Below are 22,505 nucleotides of genomic sequence, written 5' to 3'. Positions count from 1 at the left end.
TCCGCTGAAGTACCGGCTCTCCCCCGCCAGAATCCCGATGTGAGAAACAGGTTGGGTTCATCCGTCCGCGAGCCGCGCGGACGAGTCGCGGACGAGGGGAATCGCTGATGTGAGGTCACGTGACGCGCCGTCCGTCCCGCCACATCGGGATTCGATCCGTCGTCTGAATGCACCATTACTGCAACGCTCGCGTTTTCGATGGAGCCATTGGGGTGATGGCGTTTTCATTACATCATTACCTTTATGCCGTGATGCCGATACTTTGGTATACAAACCTTTGTGATGTCTCCGCGATTAGCCGACATTGTCGAAAGTATTGTACGCTCACGCAGCCTTTTAATAAGCACATATAAAGGATGAATATTCTCGAACAAGCATTGATGTTTGGGCCATTGACATTCCCTCTTCTTGAAGGCTTCCCATTCGTTCGTTCATTCTATTTAATCCCCCCCCCAAAAAAAAGGCATATACACGAAGTGAATGATGATGATTCGGCGATCTTTCGGTTTATCGTAAATCACCCGTGGCATTCACCACTCACGCATGTAAATGAGTGCCAAGTGGTGCCCAGTTATATAGAGTGTTTATCGGCCATAGATGGTGTGTCGTGCGGAGTTCTGAATCTAGTTTTGCATTTATTACTACTGCTTCGTCGTATCGGGTTTAGCCGGAAGTTGGCAAGGACTAGGTCTGGGCACGTTCCCCTGGTGGTTTTTGGTTGTTTCTAGTCATACGAAATGCATCGTAGAGCATTTCGAGAAGTCATGTACTGCACAAGCCTCTTGTTCTCCATGATCAACATCGTCATCAGCGTCGTCATCGTCATGACGTATAGTGGTGGGCACATTGCATGTGCCGAGCCGTAATGGCAGAAAGAGAATTAGTGGTCTGGAACGCGCTTGTTCATCTTCAGCATCATCGTCATCGTCAGCAACGGCTACAGCGCACAACGGCGACGCCAACGGACAAACCTCGATCATAAGGAGCTTCGCTCCTAATAAGCAGAAATCAAGATTCTTGACGTTACTGAAGGAGGTTCACCTCAGACGAAATATTTTTCGTTTTATTCCTCTACTGCGCCTTCTATGCTAAGTCCAAACGAGACTAAAGTTTCGGGCATGGAGATCTTATTTTTTGAAGAGAATTTTTTTGGAGCAAACGTTGCAACAAGGATTAGTCTCCTCAGGCCAGTACCTATTCGAAGCGTTCCTCTGCGTCCCTTTAACTATTCCTGCGTAACATCTCCCATCGGAGACCGGCGACGCGCTTCAATAAACTTATGGCGCTAGTGTCTAGTGGCACTGTTCTTAAGATCACCTTCATTAGCACATAGTCACGGCATCCATATGTCATCCGTCCGCAGCCTGGAACTGCGCCAGCTGTGGCCTCGGCCCCTTACGCACTCTCATCGATCACGTGATTGTTGAGAGAGCAAAAAGAAAAAAACGCGTGGATGTGTCTAATGGCCCGAGGCTTTCACTGAACATCAGAACTTGTGAAGCGTCCTTCAAATTTGTTCTTCAAGAAGGTTGACAGAACGTTTGCGTTATTTCGAATGCTATAAAAAAACCAACAAACAGCACTCTTGAGGAGGAGCTAGCGGTTCAAAACATTGTGTAGGAAACTTGAGATATTGGTGGGCAGGCATGGTTAAGATGACGTCCAACTAACTGGCAGGCATTATATTGAGTCGAATTAAAGAAAAGACTTCTGGTGAGCAACTATAATCGTCGCAACATTTCGAGGAGCAGATAACCACACTCTCATTTATAACATGGCGTCTGCGATCAGTTTCGGCGGCTCGAAGGCGTGGTGCCAAGATTGATTGCGAAAGCCACACTGAGCGTAGCGAAATTAACGAGTTGAGCACTAGGAGGGGCCGAAGTTAACAATCCCAGGAATTGGGAACATCTAGAGTGGCGTCATCTCTTGGCAGCGGGAACAGTGGGCTGCCATAACTCGATTGGAAATAGATGAGAAAAATTATATCTCTTGAAAGAGCGTAGTTATCAAAAACGACTCCGGGTTATGTGTAGCAGAGGCCCACTGGTACATTTTGGCAAAATCACAGTGTCATGTTACTAAACTAGTGGCTTCCCAGATCAATTGAATACCGCCCCTAGAAATACACAGGATTACAATGTTAAATATAAACACTGTGGGAAGCCAGGTGGTTTTCAGTGTGGTACTCTAACTTTGCGAGACTCTTCAAATAAGTCTCTAACATACAAAACCGGCAGCTGTTTTTGATAACTAGCTTCTTTCATCAGAAATGATTTTTTTTTCGCCTACGTCCCATTCAGTTAAGGAAGCCAATGATCTGTTCCACGAAAAATGGCACCACGTGCACAACTCCCGAAATTCTGGTCATGTTCACCTCGATTCGTAAAGATGTCAAACAATCAAAAATTTTAAACATGATCTAAATTTTAAACTTGATTTAAACATTTCGGTTGAGAAAGAACTTGAAATGGCATCGTCCTTTGTGCACGAGCGCTGCGCACGTGCCGGCCACCGCAACATTCAGTAGAGAAAAAAAGCGTAAATGAGCTTGTCACTTGTTGGCCGACGCTCCTTGATGTGATCGATTTGAGTTCCCCGGCGAGTGTGGCGTGCAGCAGTTTCACTCATTGCACTTTGACGATGGCCACATCTCCACGTATGTGCAGAATTCGTCGCTAGATGTAAGCAAAACTCCCACGGGAGCGTCCAAAGATTTTTTCATGGACTATGTTGTCCCTACGCGGTACTTTTTTTTATCGTATTTCTGTAGTGGTTAGGGCCAAAAACGTTTTAAGGAAAATGCATTGAGTGAGCACACTGCTTTCTTGTGGCAATCGCCATCAAATGGCACATACCCTACTTCACTCTAAAGTATACACAATCGGACCAAAAGTTCACAGATCACTGGAGGATAAGCGCTATTAACGACACATGAACGTCAAGGTCAACTGAAGTTTTTCTTTTGTAATCTGAAAAGTTGGGGGACCCTTGAGCTTCGCCTTTAGGAGTTGAACGCGAGAGCAAAATCCGGCCCTTAGCGCGCCCTTCAACCGCTAAGTGCATTTCACCGTAACAATGTTTTGTTACACACACACACGCACGCACACGCACACGCACGCACGCGCGCGCGCGACGTATTAATAGTAATGCAGTGACTGTGCAGTGTGGCCACTTCCCTCTGTCATAGTCTCACAATGCCTTACAAATGGTAGCACATTATCTAGCGTTTGCTGTCTGCTTGATCAACGCCTCTGGAAAAACATATGTTTTCCGCTATATGGGCATAGCTGTCCGTTTTTAGAGCTGTTTGAAAGTTGCTGTGTGTTTTCAGCGGCGATTGATGCCCTAGCCCGGCCTTTTTCGACGTAGTTTGATGGCCCCTCCAATTGTGCCTACAAATAGCCGAATGGGCTTGTTTCCGTCGCGACACCTGTCGAACGAAATGCATTAAGGAGACTCCTTTCACTACATGGAATTTATGTAGTGTTTATTCTAGAAGCAGCTGCACGTAGCATCGTGCATTTGTGGCATGCCGGCGAGCTCACGTGAAAAGTGGACGAGCTGGATGGCACGAACCACGCATAAAGCCTGATAAGGATGTGGGAAAATCATTGGAGTGATATGCGGAGCAAGTCACGCACTGCAAAGGTGTACGCGGCAATTTGAGCCGAGTTGAACGCCGAACTTCCGCCTGACGCAGAGCAGTTAACGCCAAAGCGAGTCCGGAATAAGATGGACAATCTGAACAAGTACCGGTAAGTACATGAATATACTAGGGGGGCACATATGATATTTTTGCCTGTTTGCTCCTGAATGTATTCCGAGCATATATACGTAAGTAAAGGGCGCTCTGTTGATTGTTCTACGCCAGGTGGCGTTAGCCACCTTAACCGAGGATGCTTTCGCGCTGTGTAACATCGGCGAACCGTGGTTGGCGCTAACCGAGGTTCAACGCGGTCAACCTTGGTTGGTCGTAACCGCGTTTGCTTTGCCTGTGTAACATGCGTATAACTCTATCGCGTTAAAATGGCACGTCCGTGCGATGGAGTAGTTAATGGGCAAGAGGAGGCCTCAGACGGTGAACTTTATTATATACACATCGGTTTTAGTATATTTACAGAACAGAACGAAGCATGGACCACGTCAACAAAAATAAATGAGTTAGATGAAGAGGCCTCCGCGTTGAACAAGGAAGACCGGGTTCGAGCGAAGACCTTATCGGTTGTCACCCGAATCCCGAGGTTCCACGCAGAATCCAAGTGAAACGATCTGAAAAGAGTCAAGGACCCAATAGCACAATCAGGCAACGACCGACAACGTAGTTCTCCATAACAATAAACATTTTATTCGGGAACTCGGTTACGCCACTGCAATCGCCATCTACCTCGCGTGTTGTATAGTTGCGTTATCACGGTGGTCCCGATAGTTCTAGGTCCCGAGCCGCGCGCGCTATCAGCAGCTCATAGAGTATTGACAGGAAATCGACAAGTGCGGGGTTTTCAAAAACAGAAGAGCGACCAATGCAATGAACATTTATTTGCGTCTGAGAAGTACCACCCAAAAATTCAATTTTTTTAAGGGACGAAGCTCCTTGTGTTCCTTGTGAACCTAGTCATGTGTTCCGTTGTGGTCTCGGTATAGAACCGTTGCTATAGTAAACGTATGCAAGACGAAAAACAAAGGCGTTTTGCAAAACTGACTTCAACGAAGAAATAAGCTATTTTTAAAGCAAGAGATCACTTTCCCGGTGAAAATAATCTATCAGAAAGAGGATTCAAGAGTTGAGCTTCCCTGAAATGTGCGTACATGCTGAGGCTTCTCAAGAAAACCTTTAACACAAATGCACCCGTCGAGCCCTGTATGCCCCAACAAATTACCCCTATTAATATTGTATCTTGCCACCTATGAGAAAGCGTGTTCTTGAATTCACTTTCGAGGCATATCCTCCACTCCAGCAATTTTCGATGTACTTGAATTGTTCAAGAAAACTGGAAGTGTAAATAAATTCATATTTCTCTTTGGACTTTGGGTCGCTCAATTTACATTATATGGGACAACGCTCGCGTAACGTACAGTTACTCACCGATAGGATACCCAGAGATTCGCCTATTCGTCGTGATCTCGACGAAGAGAACCATGACGAGTGGGCAAATCTTTGGGTATTGTGAATCACTAATGCGAGGATTTTATTTGGTGTGCGCGTTCACGTGTGCGTGTGTGCGCGTGCGTGTCATTTTGTGTTCTGTGCTCTTTGACATAAAGTAAAGTTTTGAAAGCTCGACAAGGGTGGCAGGGGAGAGGGAGAGGAGCACGTGGCGGATGCGCTACCCTCTGGCTATGCAAGTGAGGGACAATAACAGATCTGATCTAGTTGGTAAGTATTCATTCTAAAAAACGGGTCATATGCAAGCACTGACTCGAGAAAGAAGTCAACACACCGCAAATGCCGCTCCAATGTTCCAACGAGTATTCAATGTTCCAGCCTGCATTTTGTCTTGCAGTTCTTACATAGTTCTTACCTGAATTATAACTTCTATAAACGCTGAAAATTGCGCTTTGCTCAGGGGATTCTTCTAAGCGCGACAACTAAACACGTGCAAAAAATGGCAATGAAGCAAATAAATAAATAAAATTATATTCGCTTGTACAATAACTAACCAGGAAGTGGTCCAAGATACAACCTAAGGTGACAGGGTAAGCGAAAATTGCTCGCTTGATCCTCTCTTGTGGCTCTCACCCACTAAGGGAGAAGCGAAAATATAAAACAAGTTTCTCCTTGCATGAGCGATGGGGGTGTAAACGCCACGAAGGGGGATGTCTGGATGAGAGAAGGGGGAAGCGAGCGTAGATTAACAGAAGCTGCCTGCGTCGTGAGGCGAGATCGGGGGTAGCGTGGGAGAGGAGAGAAGGGGGTCAGCGTACGCGCATGCGTGGTAAGGGTGGTCACGCCGCACACCGGCATTGAGCTCGACCATGAAACGCTTCGGGTGTAATAAGGCATGCAGAACAGCCAACTCGACAAGAACCAGTGTGTGCCGCCGTCTGAACACAAGGTAATAGACGACCAAGTTGATGAAATGCAACAGAATGACGTCATCCAAAAATCATCAATTTCTCGGGCAGCTACAGTGATTCTCGTGAAAGAAATAATGGCCCTTAGATATCCTGGTGAGAACTGTCGCCGTCTGAACTCGGTCAATTAAACAGAGACTTGGCTTGATCGGTAAATCGAAACTTTCCCCAATCCTAATTAGTGAATTGCATGTATTCCACGCTACAAATAAATCCACGCATCTGAACAAAGTGAGATGCCCACCCAAGAAATCTGTTATAGAGGCCTGAGAGAAGAGGCCACGAACCGAGAGGATGAATTGCAACAGAGGAGAACAATATAACGCCCTGTACCGTGAGTGGAAGCGTCATTCCGAGGGTAAATTCTATTCGTGTGCTGGGCTTGGGGATAGAAGCCAATGGCTCCAATAACCGATCTATTCAGCGTATCGCTAAGAAAGTGCACAACTCAATCAGGCAGATCAAAATAGTTTCTAACCACCAACAACGGCTTAGAGAAGACCACGTCGTAAGACTTGTTTACTCGTTTGTGTCACGCCACTTCACTTACGCAGCATCCATGCACGAGTGGCAGAGATTCAAAAGAGACAAACTCAATGCATTGCTGAAAAAGGCAATCAAGGTATCCCTTAGGCTACCTATGTACACCGAAACTGAAAGACTCGTGCAGCTTGGGATGTACAGTACTTTAAAGGAAATCGCCGAGATACAACAAAAAACCCAGTTCATTAGACTCGCAACAACGCAATGAGGACGAAGGCACATCATCAAACGAATTGGTTCACCGATTACAGCGATAAATTACAACCACAAATCAATCCCCAACGATCTCAGGGACTACATCACAGTTATACCTGTACCGAGGAATGCTCGCCCCATTCATAATGTGAGCAGAAGGCAAGCCCCAAGCCAAAGCTCTGCTAAAAAACGCTGAACGTCGGGCTGACGAATGCTCGTTTGTCGACGTGTATTTCGCGTCCAACGAACGAGCTTCCACAACAGTACTTGCGAACGGTAAAGGTGAACTATATTCAATTCTGATTCCATCTACGCCACAGAATTGAAAATTTCCGAGCAACTAGCCACTGCATAGGAACATTTAGACCCAAACAGATCGAGGATCCACAGCAGCTCGGGCACCCATGCGAGCATTTGCCAAAGGAGTTATCTCTAGACGGGCAATGCTGAAGGGAAAAGTAAGCAAGCCACACACGACTATTTGGTTTCCTGTAAATGAAGGAGAAATCAACTCTGCTCCCGCGAACCTCAACGAATCTGCCCACAACGCTGCATGAGGACTTGTCAACCATGCAGCCACAAGGCAAGAAGATGTCGAGGTTTCAGAATGCAATAGAATCACTTCTCGTACAACGAGATAGCGAAACATTTCTATCTAGAACGCAGGGTCTTTTCCCTCCACACAGTAAACGAAACAGAGCTCAGGCCATTACGCTAAGGCTATTACAGACAAGAACCCACCCGAACCCGCTGTTAATAACCAGGATTTATCTGGAGCTCCGAGTTCGTACAATATGCCACAAATGCCATGACACCATACATCTCGCTCATATGCTCTGGCGTAGCTCCACGTAACGCAGCGACAAGGAAAATACTGAAGAACGATGGGACGCAGCTTTACACATTCCTACAATAGAGGGAAAATTATGTGCAGTACAACGGGCCCGCGAAGGGGCTGAAAGGCTAGATCTTTAGGTCCCAACGTGGCAGCGGCATGCTTCACGCTAGAACATTAGCGCGACCTATTCGACATTAGTGAAGTGCTTTCATCTATCCATCCATACCTCCCAAAAGTGAGTCATAAGTAAGCCAAGCTCTCGGTATCGTATGGGCGAGTAACCATGCGTTGCCCCGTATAATGCAAATTGAGTGCCAAAGTAATGCTGCGCCCCTTGCCACACACAGAGAAACTCGAAATGCAGAAGAAAAGAAAGCTGATTATATATATAAGGGAAACAACTGTATACTTAAGGGCTCGTTTTTCGTGTTTACACAGTATGAATGAGATCTTACAGACAATATTGCCAACGAAGGTATAGGGGAAGTTATTAGGCCCATTTTAATGTAAATGAGAAGAAAGAAAAGGGGGTGAAAAGATAACTTGCCGTGGGCAGGATCCGAACCTGCGACCTTCGAATAACGCGTTCGATGCTCACATCGACAGACAAGAATATATATATATATATATATATATATATATATATATATATATATATATATATATATATATATATATATATATATATATATATATATATATATATATATATATATATATATGAGATATAACAGACAGTAATGCCAAGGAATGTACAGGGGAAGTTATTAACATTAATGGAATGTAAATAAGAAGAAAGAAAAAAAAACACGGAAAAACGAGCCCTTAGGTATACACTTCTTTCCCTTATATATATATATATATATATATATATATATATATATATATATATATATATATATATATATATATATATATATATATATTGTCTTTTTCCAGCTGATGACGTTTCTAGCATATGCTGCGGCTACTGCTCCCGAAACATGTGCTTGCGTGCTCCCTTCCAAGCAAGTAAGACGTGCAATAGCATTTGTACTCGTGTTCCCTCAAATGGCCGCACGCCGAAGCGAGACAGTTTTTAAATGCGAAGCATTTCTTAGCAAACTTCGGCGACTATGAGATGAGTGCATCTATCGAGCCGCTTACGTTTGGGTGCTCTCGTGATCAACCCCTTAACTTGGCGTGAACCAAAATTAGCATGGGAGTGCAAGATTGTTTGGCGAATATGACGCGCTGGTGAAGACATGAATATTGTCACAATCCCGTCGCGGACGTCATCAAACACTTCCCACCAGACAGTGGCACATTCTCACGGGTGGATATGTGGCACTGGTATGCGGATACGTGCCACAAGTACTTGACACTTAGTATCTACCCACGAACGACGAGAACACAGGTGGGCACTTTGAACGCGCGAGCGTTAAAAAATACCCGACATCGGTATAGCGTCGACCCGACGCATGCAAAGGATGTCAGGGTCTCAGCTGGAGTCGAACCCAGGCATTCTGCGTGCCAACGAAGCATTTTACCACAGAGCTGCGCCAGGTTTCGATGCCACTGTTCCTGGTTTGACAGGTGTCGACATATTTCTGCTGTCGGCTTGAGCCCACTTTATGAGCGGCCCCTCATGGACTACAAGCCTGATCTCACAGCTTATCTGACCAGTGTATCATTTCGACACATCCGTAATTATTGAAAGCAACTGGCGGAAATGCACGTTAGAAGCTACGCTGCATGCAAATTGTGAATCATTGTTGCTTGTGCATTATATCACAATCTAACTTCCTATTAACCGCTCACTGCCTTTACCACTTGGCCGGTCGCGAACTTGGCTAAGCCTGCTTAAACCTCCTAGCTTTCTATCACTTATTTTTCCTTTTGCGTGACAATAGGAACTTGCAGTATTTCTCAGGCATTGTCCTAAGACGACTTACATGTGAAAGGCCATCTCTTTTTTTTTTGTCAATCAACGCAGTGGTCCTTCCCATCACCGAAAGTATTCTGCTCCTGACATCATATACGCGTGCGGTAGACCAGTCATGATTTCAGAATGCTTGCCGAATGTGATTAACCCCATCTTCATTCTTCTATTTATTTCACTCTCATGGTTCAGGTCCGTGGTCACCAACTGTCCTAAGTAGACATATTCTTTTACAAATTCCAGCATCTCTACACCTATCGCAAAGCGCTGTTTTATGCCGAGACTGTTGTACATTACTTTAGCTTTATGCATGAGCACAAATACCAGAAAATTGTTGGAGAGTAGGCTGCAGCCATATTGTCGGAAAAAAAGGAACTGCGTGTTTCTCCGTTTCAATTACAGTGGGCCTTGGTGTTTTTTTTTTCAGGAAAAAATATTTTTGGAAAACTATTTGGGCTTTTTTTTTTGCGAGTACGGAACGCCACAGCGGATACTCGGACCCCGTGCGCAGCGCCTCCTTGATTGCTGGCTCGCCTCGATTCTCGGTGTATGCCTCAACCATGCGGCAAGAAAGGTAATGACTGTGTGCGTAACAGTGGCCGTTTCAAACTATCGCAGAACGCCCACTGCAACTGCCGCTCACTACACCATAATTGTTCCCTTTGGAAATCAGCAAAAAAAAAAAACACGCAATGCGAGTCGATAAGGCAACACGTAAAACTCCGCAGCTGCTCAGTTTGTTTATGCTTTTTGCAGCTGATGATAATTATGTCGGGTTGCTTTAAGGAGGCTCATTCCACTACATGACAATCATATAATAACACCTGTTTTCAAAAAGGGCGATCGTTTGTCAACTAATAATTACCGTCCGATTTGTGTACTTCCTTTCTTTAGCAAAGTAATCGAAAAGCTTTTTTACTTGCGTTTGATGTGCTATCTGCTTAAATTTAACCTACTCTCTCCCCACCAATTTGGTTTTCGACCTGACTCTCACTCGACAGAGCTCGCCTTGCTCAGCTTTACTGACCGAATTAAACAAGCCATAGACGATGGATTACTTACTGGGGCAGTTTTTATTGACCTCACGAAAGCTTTCGACACAATTAACCACCGGATCCTTCTGTGTAAACTTGAATCTTTTGGAATTGTGGGTCCCGCTTTGCAGTTCATTCGCAATTACTTAACAAATCGCTCACAGGTAGTTTATGTCAATAACATTGCGTCATCTGCTAAGCCAGTTACCATGGGCGTCCCTCAAGGCTCAATCTTAGGCCGCCCCGCCGCGGTGGTCTAGTGGCTAAGGTACTCGGCTGCTGACCCGCAGGTCGCGGGTTCAAATCCCGGCTGCGGCGGCTGCATTTCCGATGGAGGCGGAAATGTCGAGGCCCGTGTGCTCAGATTTGGGTGCACGTTAAAGAACCCCAGGTGGTCAAAATTTCCGGAGCCCTCCACTACGGCGTCTCTCATAATCATATAGTGGTTTTGGGACGTTAAACCCCACAAATCAATCAATCAATCTTAGGCCCTCTTCTATTCCTACTTCTTATTAACGACCTACCTAGTTCCCTTAACCATACTAACTGTCTTCTTTACGCCGATGACACTACTATTTTTACATCCCAGAAAACAACTGCTGAACTTGAAAGTAGCTTAAACTCCGATCTCTGTAATATTTATCAATGGTGTGTTAACAATCATCTTTATATGAATCCCTCTAAAACTACATTTGTGGTGTTTTCATCCGCACAGAACACATTTCCCTCACCAGTTTCCGTATCTCTTAACAACCATATTATTTCCGTATCGGATCATGTGAAGTTCTTAGGCGTAATACTAGACAAGCATTTGAAATATAACTATCATGTACTCTCAATATTGAAAAAAGCTTCTTTTGGCATTCATGTTCTCATTAAAGCCCGCCCTTATTTTCAGTCACGCATTATTTTATCATTATACTATGCATATATTCATAGCCATCTTTCCTATTGCATTTCATCCTGGGGTAATACATATGCCAGTCACCTGGAGCCCCTTCTACATCTTCAGAAACGGGCACTACGTCTGATCGCCTTCGCTCCATTTCAATCGCCTTCTACGCCACTCTTCATTTATTTTTCCGTGCTTCCAATTAATCTTTTATTCACTCTAAAGTTAGCTATATTGATGTACCACCTCATTTATCATGGTCTATGTGTTTAAGGGCTATCCACACAACATCTTGTCAATACTAATAACACCAGGTTTTCAGCCTGTCACAATTTCCTTCTCCCTAAAGTGCGTAGCAATTATGGAAAACTAACTCTTAAATTTACAGGTGTATCCGTATGGAACAACATACCACTTGAAATAAAGTTATGTCCCACATTCTATTCGTTTCGCAAAAAGTTTAAAGAGTACCTAATCACAAAACGTGTTTTCTAAACTCTGCCGTCGTGCCTTACTCCTAATTTTAGTATTTCTTTTACTCACTATACCACTTGCTGTTACACAGAACTTTTCTTGCCTTGTTGTTATGAAATTTTAACCATTCTTTGTTTAATTCGTACAAAGTGTTTTTCACTGCTTGCTGCATTGTTATCGCACTTGACTTATTCTCTAACGGAGGTCCCCCCGACAGTTTTCTAACTTCGGGACCTCCTCTGCACTGTAGAATTTTATTCATATGAATGTATGCATTCCTGAAATAAAGTTTGATTGATTGATTGATTGATTGATTGATTGATTGATTGATTGATTGATTGATTGATTGATTGATTGATTGATTGATTGATTGATTGATATGCCTATATCGTGTTTTTTAGAAGCAGTTTCAAGCAATTGCGTGGCTCTATGGCAGAACACCTGCTTTCCACGCAGGCAGCCAGGGCTTGATTTTCCCTCGAACCAAGGTTTTATCACTCATTTTATTTGCGTTTTGCTTGATTTTTCGGTCACGGACAAGGTGGGGCTCTTAGGCTACCAGTCAACGAAGCAAATGCTACAATTTCTGCAAAACGAGCTCTTTATGCTAACGCAAGGAAGCGCCATGATATCCTAAGGACCACTGCTGATTACGCTAAGTTATGCTAGAACATATTTTAGCGTACCACCGCTCCCCATATATGATTAATGGATGGCGTACACCCTATTATATTCACTCGCATGTTACCAGCAAAGGTTAGCACTGGCTTGCGCCAGTTGTATGATTGAATGTATCGCATAATGACGAAGAACTATTCATGTGCGCTATCCAGACGGCAGCACTGTCTCTCCTTGATCTCAATCTGAATACGCCTGAATTCTTTCACTAGTCTTTATTTAAAACCACTCACCCGTGTAAATTAGTGCGAAGTGGTGTACGGCTATGGATAATGTTTATTATTCATAACTTGTGTGTTTAGATTAAGTGGTTAACGATTTAGAGTGCTCGGTACTCTACTATGGAAGAGCTTAGAGCCGTCCCTCCTGAACCGCCATCATAACTTGTATGTTGTGTTGAGTTGTGAATTTACCTTCACTATTACTGCTTTGTGGTGTCGGATCAAGCTTGAAGTTCGCAAAGTCTGGGCACGTTCCCCTGGTGGTTGTCGGTTGTTTCCAGTCATACGAAATGCATCGTAGAGCATTTCGAGACGTCATATGCTGCGCAAACGAGTCGTTGTCTTTGATTATCATCGGTATCATCTTCACCGTCATCATGGCAATAGCGCACGCCAAAGCCAACGAACAAGCCTTAGTAGCTTCACCTTCAAAAAAGAAAAAGCTGCCATGAGAGTACACGTGGTTGAATCCTTGTTGCGTCCATCTAGCATCCCGAGGCTACATTGTTTTAACTCTCGGGTTGCTCAATGTGCAACGAAAAAAAAACTAGATTGAAAATTATGGAGGAGAACACCCGGGTTGGAGAAGTTGTTTGCTTGGAGTCACCTCCCCTCTTGCTTTCTGCTATCTACTAAGGTTCTTCAGAGTCCCCCCCCCCCCAGGGGGGGGGGGTTAAAGTCTCCTTCACCAAGGCAGATGTGGTGGGGTCTATGAAATCAGGCTATGCTTGGCTGTCCTCAGGACTGAGGGAGAGTGGTGTAGGCAAATAGTAGCACATCGCACCTGTGTCCCACCCACCCCCACCCCGCACTTTCTAAAAGTTTTTTGGCGATAGCGTACGTAGCTCAAAATAGCACTCGACCACATCCCCTTATCGTCCGCTACTTCGAATCAATGTGGTGCCCTCCTTCCCCCAAAAGTGTCTGTCTGTCTGTCCGTCTATCTATCTGTCCGTCCGTCCGTCCATCCGTCCGTCCATCCGTATGTCTGCGTGTCTATCGGTGCGTCCATCCGTTTGCCGTCTGTTTGTCCGTCTGCCTGTCCATCCGTCCGTCTGTCTATCAGTCCTTCCATCCATCCGTGCGTCTGTCTGCCTGTTCGTCCATCTGTCTGTCTCTCAATCCGTCTGTCTGTCTGTCCGTCTGCCCATCCTTCTGTTAATCTGTGTCTGTCCGTCCATCTGTCTGTCCGTCTGTCTGTCCATCCGTCTGTCTGTCTGTATGTCTGTCCGTCTATCCGTCCGTCCATCCGTCTGTCTGTCTGTCTGTTTGTCTGTCTGTCCATCCCTCTGGCCGTCCGTCTGTCTATCCGTCCGTCCGTCTGTCTGTATGACTGTCTGCCCGTCCGTCTGTCTGTCTGTCTGCTTATCTATCTATCTATCTATCCATCCATCTATCTATCTATCGAATCGCCTACGTCTGGGTGCCCTCACGATCACCCTCTCAACTTAGGGTCTTCGAAATACTTTGCAAGAAGAGCCAAATGTTCTTGAAACGCCTATGCTCAGTGTTGACTATGCAATTTCTTGAATTTATTTAGCGCCACTTCGTAATGTTTCACTTAATAAAAAAATTGCAATAGAGTCACCTTGCATAGCATTTATTTCCAAGTTACGTGGGATCTGCGTTTCTTTTTTTTTTTGCGGGCAGTAGGGGATGGCGAAATGTATGCCATGAAATGATCTTCATTTGGCATTGAAAAGCGCCAGTACTGTGAAAGAAATCGAGTAGTTCTTATACAATAAAGCATTACGTAAAAAACACTCCGAAATTGCAGCAAAACAATATTTGACCTCGCGCGGCTCGGCCTCCTGCAGGCATCGCAGCGCTTGCGGAGCGCAAGGATTGAACGCAAACGCACCCACTAGCACAGCAGCGCACCATGCGGGCGCTGCCGGCAGTCATCAGCTGTGGGGCCATCTCCTAGCCCGAGCTCAGCACACTAGGCTTTATATTTCTAGACACTGTACTATTACGACTATAGCGTAGGCAGCCTTGGCTAAGTGCGCTGACTAGCTCAGATCTGCACGACCAGCTGTGGGCAATCCAGCGGGACCGGACAGCGGTGGAAAGGTAACGCGCCTCACCGCACAAAACGTCGGGGTGGCCTGAGCCCGGGCCGGTAGCCCTGCAGGGTTTCTTTTTTTATTTTTAATAAAGTTTTTTCCGTCCGTCCGTCCGTCCGTCCGTATCCAGCTGGAGGGCTCGTGCCAGCTTTGCATGCGCGCGGGCCCCGACCGAGGCCCCAGCGGGCGTGATGGAGGAATTAAGGCAGCGAGGTTAGAGACCAGTGGATGCTGATGTCGACAGATATTGCGTTTGCTCTCTTTGATACTCCTTCGCTCTAACGGTTACGCCGGCGCCAGCCAGCCGAAAATGGCGACGTCGCTTGACGCAGGACCGGGCGCCTGATAACACGCACGCGTTAAAGTCCGTCAGCGCTCGGTTTCTTGACGTGGTGCCGCGTCAAAAAACCGCTACAGCGTGGTCAGACCTTATAAGGGCAGTGCTCTAAGAGAAAACTTTTATCATCATTTTTTTAGCTAGTCAGCACTTCGCCTATGCAAATGAGAGCAGCATCGGTTGTCCCATAGCGACGGTAGCCTTGGCCAAGAAGCCCATGACCACATATGGCGTGGCGCCCCAGTCTCCCGACTCCACGTCTTTGCTGCAGCACTCGCCCATGAATGCACTTAATGTTCTCTTACTCATCATGCAATCACCATGAGATTCGCTGTGTGGTGAAACGCTGTCGGCGTGTCTTGTGGGAGGCTGTGGAACTCATCCTGCAGGGTGAGGGGTGTGTGCGTCCCCAGTTGGGACCGGTGCATACTTACGTGCTGCGAGCACGTCTCCACTGCCGGTGCGTTGGTGGGCTTAATTGTAAGATGGCTGATCCCTCCTGAAGAGGGTGAGTTCACGGCATGCCCTCAGCCGTATGCGCTTTCGCGTTTCGCGGATCTCGGGTAGGTGCGGGGCAAACACGGCGCATTCGCGTTCACATTTTGCCGCTATCAGCTGCGGACAGCGCGACCTACCAGGTTAGCGAGCGCAACGCTAGCACCGGTTGATACCTTGACAAAGCCGACTCGTATACAGTCGCGGGCGATATGAAGGCTATCGCTTGAGTGTCGATCTCTATAACTTCCAGGGGCCTACCGGTATACGATTAGGAAGTGAAGATTGTGCATTATTCTCTCCGTCATTAGGTGGCCGTTCAATGCTACAACAATCGCCCCTTACAACGAAGTGTACACCTTTTCTTCCTATTTGGAACCTTCCATTCATTGCGATCAAGTGTATTTTTGTAGTCTCTTATCTCCGCAGGTGATTACAATACTGCTGGAGAAGATTTGTTAAAGCTGGTACTTGGCATTGCTTCCTTCATTCGGCTCCCTAAGACGGGAATGATCTTCCAAGGAACAGCAAAAACAGTGAATCATGCCTGCATAATACCTCCCCCCCCCCTCTACTTGAAAGAGTACTATTCTGGGACGTGGCGCTTTCGTATTTTTTGGTCGACTCCCGCGCGATAGCCGTCATATTGCGCGTGACTCTATGTCGAAGATCGCCGACTTGGTTTACTCGGTCGTTGCAGCGACTGCTTACTGCAACGCTCGCGTTTTCGATGGAGCCATTGGGGTGATGGCGTTTTCATTACATCATTACCTTTATGCCGTGATGCCGATACTTTGGTATACAAACCTTTGTGATGTCTCCGCGATTAGCCGACATTGTCGAAAGTATTGTACGCTCACGCAGCCTTTTAAGAAGCACATATAAAGGATGAATATTCTCGAACAAGCATTGATGTTTGGGCCATTGACATTCCCTCTTCTTGAAGGCTTCCCATTCGTTCGTTCATTCTATTTAATCCCCCCCCCCCAAAAAAAAGGCATATACACAAGGTGAATGATGATGATTCGGCGATCTTTCGGTTTATCGTAAATCACCCGTGACATTCACCACTCACGCATGTAAATGAGTGCCAAGTGGTGCCCAGTTATATAGAGTGTTTATCGGCCATAGATGGTGTGTCGTGCGGAGTTCTGAATGTAGTTTTGCCTTTATTACTACTGCTTCGTCGTATCGGGTATAGCCGGAAGTTGGCAAGGACTAGGTCTGGGCACGTTCCTCTGGTGGTTGTTGGTTGTTTTTAGTCATACGAAATGCATCGTAGAGCATTTCGAGAAGTCATCTACTGCACAAGCCACTCGTTCTCCATGATCATCATCGTCATCAGTGTCGTCATCGTCATGACGTATAGTGGTGGGCACATTGCATGTGCTGAGCCGTAATGGCAGAAAGAGAATTAGTGGTCTGGAACGCGCTTGTTCATCTTCAGCATCATCTTCGTCGTCAGCAACGGCTACAGCGCACAACGCCGACGCTAACGGACAAAACTCGATCATAAGGAGCTTCGCTCCTAACAAGCATAAATCAAGATTCTTGACGCTATTGAAGGAGTTTCACCTCAGACGAAATATTTTTCGTTTTATTCCTCTACTGCGCCTTCTATGCTAAGTCCAAACGAGACTAAAGTTTCGGGCATGGAGATCTTATTTTTGAAGAGAATTTTTTTTTTCGAGCAAACGTTGCAACAAGGATTAGTCCTCGTCAAGCCAGCAACTATCAGAAGCATTCCTTTACGTCTCTTTACTCCTGCCTTCAAGACCTCCGGCGCACTTCAATCAATTTATGGCGCTAGTGTCTAGTGGCACTGTTCTTAAGGAGATAGCCTTTATTGGCGCATATTCACGGCATCCGTCTGTCATCCATCCGCACCTTGGAACTGCGCCAGCTGTGGCCTCGGCCCCTTACGCTCTCTCATCAATCACTTGATTGTTGAGAAAGCAAAAAGAAAAAAGCATGGATGAGTCTAATGGCCAGAGGTTTTTACTAAACATCGTAATTTGTGAAGCGTCTTTCAAATTTGTTTTTCAAGACGCTTGACAGAATGTTTGCCTTAGTTAGAATGCTATAGAAAACCCCAACAAACAGCACTCTTGAGGAGGAGGTAGCGGTTCAAAACATTGCGTAGGAAACTTGAGATATCGGTGCACAAGCATGGTTAAGGTGACGTCCGACTAACTGGCAGGCACTATATTGAGTTCGATTAAAGAAAAGACTTCTGGTGAGCAACTAGAATCGTCGCAACATTTCGAGGAGCAGATAACCACACTATTTTATAACGTGGCGTATGCGATCAGTTTGGGCGGCACGATGGCGTGGTGCCAAGGTTGATTGCAAAGGCCACACCGAGCGTAGCGAACTTAACGAGTTGAGCACTAGGAGGGGCCCCAGTTTACTATCCCAAGAATTGAAGGCACCTGGACGTGGCGTTATCTCTCTGAATCAGCAACGATGGGCAGCCATAACTGAATTGGCAATAGGTGAGAAAGATTATATCTCTTGAAAGAAGGTGGTTATCAAAAACAACTTCGAGTTATGTGTAGCAGAGACCCACTGGTGCATTTCGGCAAAATTGCAGTATCATGTTACAAAACCTGTGGCTACCTGGTCAATTGAATACAGCCCATTTAAACACACGGGACTTTATTGTTAAATATAAACGCTGTGGGAAGCCAGGCGGTTTTGCAGTGTGGTACTGTAACTTTGCGAGACTGTTCAGATAGCTAGGTCTCTAACATACGAATCCGGGAGTCGCTTTTGATAACTAGCTTCCCTCGTCAGGTATGATTTTTTTTCGTCTATGTCTCATTCAGTAACGGAAGCCGCTGATGTGGCCAGCGAAATATGGCGCCACGTGTACATGTCCCAAAATCCTGGTCATGTCTACCCCGATTCGTACAGATGTCAAACAATCAAAAGTTTCAAACTTGCTCTAAGTGTGCATTTCCGTTGAGAAAGAACTTGAAATGGCGTCGTCCTCTGTGCACGAGTGGCGCGCACGTGCCAGCTACAGCTGCATTCAGACAAAAAATCATAAATAAGCCTGTCACTTGTTGGCCGACACTCCTTGATGTGAACAATTTGAGTTCTCCGGCGAGTGTTGTGAGCAGTAATTTCACTCATTGCACTTTGACGATGGCCACATCTTCACGCATCTGCAGAATTCGTCGCAAGTTGTAAGCAAACCCCCAACGGGAGCGTCCCAAGTTTGTTTTCACGGACTGTCTTGTCCAAGCGCTTTTTTTTTTTCAAGAAATCTTATTTCTGTAGTGCTTGTGGCCAAAAACCTTTTAAGAAAAATGCATTGAGTGAGCAGATTGCTTTCTTGTGGCAATCGTCGTCAAATGGCCCGTACCCGTCACATCACTATTTCATTATAAAGTCTACAGAATCGGACTAAATGTTCCCAAAGTGCTAGAGGATTAGCGCTTTCAACGACACATGAACGTCAAGGTCAACTGATAGATTGATTGGTTGATTTGTGGGGTTTAACGTCCCAAAACCACCATATGATTATGAGAGACGCCGTAGTGGAAGGCTGCGGAAATTCCGACCACCTGGGGTTCTTTAACGTGCACCCAAATCTGAGTACACGGGCCTACACCATTTCCGCCTCTATCGGAAATGCAGCCGCCACAGCCGGGATCTGATCCCGCGACCTGCGGGTCAGCAGCCGAGTACCTTAGCCACTAGACCACCGTGGTGGGGCCGTCAAGGTCAACTAAAGTTTTTCTTTTGTAATCTGAAAATTTGGGGGACCCTAAAGCTTCGCCTTTAAGATTTGAACGCGAGAGCGAAATCCGGCTCCTAGTGCGCCCTTCAACCACTAAGTGCATTCTTATTGATATGTTTTGTCACACACACACGCGCGCGCGCGCGACGTATTTATAATAGTAATGCTGTGACTGTGCAGAGTGGCCACTTTTCTCTGGCATAAAGAGTCTCGCAATGCCTCGCAGATGGCAGCACATTATCTAGCGTTTGCTGTTAGCTTGATCAATGCCTCTGGAAATGAACGATATGTTTTCCGCTAGATAGACATGGTTGTCCATTTTTAAAGCTGTTTGAAAGTTCCTTTGTGTTTTTAGCGGCGATGGCTGAACTATCCCGGCCTTTTTCGACGTAGTTTGATGGCCTCCAAAATTCGCCTACAAAAAGCCAAATGGGCTCGTTATCGTCGTGACACCTGTCGAACGAAATGCGTCAAGGAGACTACTTCCACTACATGGCATTTATGTAGCGTTTTTTTCCCAGAGCAGCTGCTAGTAACATCGTGGCTTTGAGGTAGGGCATCTGCTTGCCACGTGAACGTTCCGGGTTCGATCCTCACTGGGACAAAAAATTGTTTATTTGCTTCTTTCTCGATTTCTCACTCGTAACCAACGGGGCCGACGCCAACGGCGGAATTGCCGCGACACGAGCCAATACCGTTGTTACAAAGGCAGCCTAAACCACGGTTACGTTAACCGCGGTTTGCTAATATTACACGCCACATGAAACCGCGGTTACGCCACTAACCGCTGTTTTAGGAAACAGCTCTGCAACCTCGGTTAGGCGGATAACCATGAAAATGGCGGTGCTCACCACCAATGAGTGCATACCGGCGAGCGCGAGTGAAAAGTGGACGAGCTGGACGACACGAACCACGCGTAAAGCCTGATAAGGATGTGGTAAAATCATTTGAGTGATATGCGGAGCACGTCACGCAATGCAAAGGTGTACGCGGCAATTGCAGCCGAGTTGAACGCCGCACTTCCGTCTGACGCAGAGCCACTCACGCCAAAGCAAGTCCGCAAGACGATAGACAATCTGAACAAGGGGTACCGGTAAGTATACGAATATACTATATGAATATGACATTTTTGCCTGGTTGCTGCTGAGTGTATTCGGAGCATATATAACAAGGAAGTGGCGCTCTGTTCATTGTTCTACGCCAGATGGCGTTAGCCACCTTAACCGCGGATGCTTTTGCGTTGTGTAACATCGGCGAACCGTGGTTAGCGCTAACCGCGGTTCAACGCGGTCGACCGTAGTTGGTCATAACCATGCTTGCTTTGCCCGTGTAACATGGGTATAACGCCATAGCGTTAAAATTGCACGTCAATGTGACGGGGTAGTGAATGGGCAAGAGGAGGCCTCCGACGGTGAACTTTATTATATACACAGCGGTTTTAGTATATTTACAGAACAGAACGAAGCATGGACCACGTCAACAAAAAGAAATGAGTTAGATGAAGAGGCCTTTGCGTTGAACAAGGAAGTCCGGGTTTGAGCAAAGACCTTGTCGGCTGTCACCCGAATCCCTAGGCTCCCACGCAGAATCCAAGTGAAACGATCTGAAAAGAGAGTCCAGGACCCAATAGCACAATCAGTCAATGACCGACCACGCAGTTCTCCGTAACACTACAATTTTATTTGGGAATTCAGTCACAACTGCAATCGCCATCTACCTTCCGTGTTGTATAGTTGCGTTATCACGGTGGTCCCGATACTTCTAGGATGGATTGATGGATGGATTGATGTGGATGTACCTTTAGATCGGGTGGCGGCTAACGCCACCTAGCCGTAATACTTAGTGAACCAACAACGAGATTTATCTCTTTTAGAGACGATAGTCTTTCTTGGAAACCTTCGACGGAAAAAAAATTTTCTCTGTACATTTGTCTGTTTGTCCGCCCTAACAATACCTCAAACGGCACCAAACGGCCAACCCCATCCGCAGCGCCCACCAATATTTCTCAAGGTTTAGCGTTCATAGTTGTGCAAATGTCAATTAAAAAAGCAAATATTGCGCATATCTGAGGTGTCATAACAACATGTATATGTTTCATTTGTCTGCCTTTATACTAGAAAAGGCAAACACAAGTAACTAAGGACTGTAGCGTTTCACGCGCTGCGCTGACAGTGCACCGCAATGTTCAAGGTGTTTCCAACACTTTGCTACGACGGCACGGTGGTGGCGCCTGCCCGTCGCTTTGCATTCTACACCTTATCACCTCCGTGACCGGCGCGCACCTTTCTCCGCGGTCGCGCACGCCTTCGTTTTGCCAATATAACCGTCAGATTGCGCTCGTGTCTAACGTGCCTAGATGTGCTTGTGCGCCTCCGTTACACGCTCGAGGCACTCTAACGCAGCACCTTCAGAATACTATTCACCAATTTTCTTGCGCAGAACATCAAATAAACGTTTTGTTCACTCTCTCCAGACGCAAGACTATATCGTCTTTCGACATTTACAGTGTAACATGTAGATTCGGGCCACTTTTTTTTTCTTTAAATAGGGAAGTTGAGTACTGGTAGTTTGCAATGAATGTAATTTTCGCTCGTGCCTTGACTTTAGCCACCAATCAGATAACCTCCTCCTAGTTAATTCTACACGCTCGAAGTCTATTTTGCCCTCCCTGTCCTTAAACCCCAGTGTTTTGAAAAGCTCTGTGCCATCATACTTAACTATAGAGAGAAGCCCTTTACACAACATTATCAAGTGTTCGGCAGTTTTCTCCTCTCCACGTGCACTGCATACTGTGTCTACCCCTTCGTATTTGGCCCGAGATGTCTTGGTTCACAATATTCCCGTCCTGGCCTCAAACAGAGAACTACCCCGAGTATTATCATAGATCCTTTCCTTGGCAATTTCCTGCTTTAAAGTTCGATAGATCTCTAGTGCGGACTTCTTAATCATGCCAATTCTCCACATGTCGGTCTCAGCTTCCTTCACCTT

General features: G+C 46.0%; 1 protein-coding gene across 7 annotated transcripts in view; it reads right to left on the bottom strand.

The window, feature by feature from the left end:
• Nucleotides 1-4,068: 4,068 nt before the first annotated feature.
• The window catches only part of LOC119163208 (uncharacterized), a 56,437-nt gene continuing 38,000 nt past the window's right edge, over nucleotides 4,069-22,505 (bottom strand). For 6 of the 7 annotated variants that reach the window (XM_075873875.1, XM_075873878.1, XM_075873877.1 and 3 more), the window contains one exon: nucleotides 20,916-21,120. The gene's annotated coding sequence lies outside the window, so the exon portion shown is untranslated. Of the gene's footprint in view, nucleotides 4,273-20,915; nucleotides 21,121-22,505 lie in introns of those variants that run through there. The other variant, XM_037415158.2, reaches the window with a different exon arrangement.

This window comes from Rhipicephalus microplus, chromosome 9 (assembly GCF_043290135.1).
Source record: "Rhipicephalus microplus isolate Deutch F79 chromosome 9, USDA_Rmic, whole genome shotgun sequence".
NCBI lineage: Eukaryota > Metazoa > Arthropoda > Arachnida > Ixodida > Ixodidae > Rhipicephalus > Rhipicephalus microplus.
The sequence above is the reverse complement of the archived record's forward strand: the minus strand, read 5'-3'. Positions and strand labels throughout refer to the sequence as shown.